Source organism: Poecilia reticulata, unplaced genomic scaffold, assembly GCF_000633615.1.
Source record: "Poecilia reticulata strain Guanapo unplaced genomic scaffold, Guppy_female_1.0+MT scaffold_251, whole genome shotgun sequence".
NCBI classification, from domain to species: domain Eukaryota; kingdom Metazoa; phylum Chordata; class Actinopteri; order Cyprinodontiformes; family Poeciliidae; genus Poecilia; species Poecilia reticulata.
In genome coordinates, this window is record NW_007615036.1 from 92,572 (window position 1) to 94,812 (window position 2,241).

Here is a 2,241-nt window from a genome sequence, read left to right on the forward strand (position 1 = left end):
GGGCCCATGCTGGGGCCCATGCTGGGGCCCATGCTGGGGCCCATGATCTCATCAACGTGTCAGATACCAAACATTTGTTGTCATCTGGAGGAGAACCGCGCTGCTCCTGAGCTGCTGCAACGTCAGACTGAATTTATTTTAGTTTTCTGAGTTTATGACATGGTGATAACCAGAGACCACTAACCCATCAGGGTTACTAACCCTGACTAACCCATCAGGGTTACTAACCCTGACTAACCCGTCAGGGTTAGTAACCAGAGGAGGAAGCTGCTGAGCTCTTAACAGGTTAGACTCCAAGATCCCATCTCATTATTTTAAACAGGAACATTTTTTAAGACCAATTTAGGGGGTCGGCAAAGTTACATAGAAATGTAACGTAAAATGTGGTTTAAAAGCTTTTTAAACTACATTCAAGCTGAAAATGACTAGTGATGCACATCAAACATGTTTTTCACAGTAAATTTTAAATGTTGCTTAGATACGGGTTTTGTTAATCTCACTGAAATGATCTGCTTCATCTTCACAATGTTTTAATGAGTAACTCCTCCATAAAACACTGATTTATTACAACGACTCCCATTACAAGTTATTTGGTATTTAAATTGTTAAGTTGCTTTATTTTTAAAGCTCTTAGTTTTGTCATGTGCTGGAGAACCAACAGGTAGATAGAAATGAATATCTGGGGAATATCATAAGTTAAATGTAACACTTGAAGCATCGAGGATTTGATAGGAAAAGATTTGTGGGACCCATCGGACCCGTCCTGCCCTCTGTTTGTCTCTGTTGAAGACATAAAGGAAGAACTTTCTGTTTTCCTCCCTCCTGATTCAATCTCTTCTTGTCAACATAAGAGTTAAAGCGCTAAATATGATTATAGTTTCCTCCTTCAACAAAACAAGCTAAGTCTGTCAAACAATGTAGCAGTTTAGCTAGTTTTGATTTAAGGCATAACAGGCAGTTTCTCATGATTCAGCCAAAGTAATGAAATTAACTGCAGTCTGATTTTTATTGTCAGTGTTTCTTCCTATTGAGCAGTGAAAGGAAATAAAATGTGTTTCATGTCTTTTGCTTTAAGTTTTTACTTACTGGAGGGTTATTAGTGCTGCAGAGCCACAGCTAACAGCTAACGCTAAAGCTAGCTCCTCCCTTAGCGGCTCCAACGGCGCCGGTACCGATCAGCAGCTGTTGCTCCTCCTTGGACTGAACCATTGTTCTAACCTAAAGATTCATTCTTATTTTTTTCTTAGATAAATGGCAGATTTATTTTGCTCTTCGTATCTTTTGCCTTTTCATGTTGACATTGTTTAAATGGAGAACTTTCTTCTATAATTGGTTTGGGTGGGAAATTCCAGACTTTTCCAGGATTGGGCCTGGACCTCTGGACCCTTCTGCCCATGTTTGATTCCTCTAGTTTACTGAAAATATGTTTCCATTTTAGCTCAACTGTAGTTTATGAACAAAGACAAATGAAGTAGCTTCGTTCACAGCAGCCAGCTAGTTAGAGATTAGCTATCAGTCTTTCCTAACCCTCCTGTCTAGCAGCGGGTCAGTTTGGGATAAATCCCTGAGAGGATAACCGTCCTGGTCTGAAGCTGACTGGACCCAGACTGCTGTGCTGCTCATTAGCTGCACTGCCAGCAGCTTCTCAGCTTTCTATGATGTTGAACATGTTGCCAGGTTCTCCTTCATCCATCCATATGTCCTCCATAAAATATGCTCTTCATCATAAACCCCACTCCTGCTTCTAAATATACCCTCAGCTCCCTCCAGACCCAAACCACTAATGTTAGCTGTCTAGAAACATCCTGTCTTCTGTCAGAGAGATTTCAACACAAATGTTCCTGTGAGGTTGTGAAGAGTCCTCATCACTGGACATTTATGGCATTGATTAATACGGGACGCCGTTAACATCTCCAATAGGAAGCTGATCCTTGCAGACCAATGCAGCTGAAGACGGGTCCTACCCCAGAGGTCAAACGTTCAGCACAGCCGGAAGCAGTTCGCCGACCTGATGAATATCTGCACAAGGATTCCATCAACCAAAACCAGAAAAAGCTCCTTTACTGCGGAGTAGAAGATCATCCATCCACCAGTTACCCAACATCTTTATCCCCATGCTGGGATCACAAAGGCTGATCTGCAGGTTTCATCGGACGGACAGATGATGGATGGATGATATATGGATGGATGATGATGGAAGATGGATGATGATGGATGGATGGATGGATGGATGATGATGGA

The 2,241-nt window shown here is 41.9% G+C and overlaps 1 protein-coding gene across 1 annotated transcript in view; it reads right to left on the reverse strand.

The window, feature by feature from the left end:
* The window catches only part of galr1b (galanin receptor 1b), a 15,366-nt gene that overhangs the window by 4,556 nt on the left and 8,569 nt on the right, over positions 1-2,241 (reverse strand). The window lies entirely within an intron of this gene.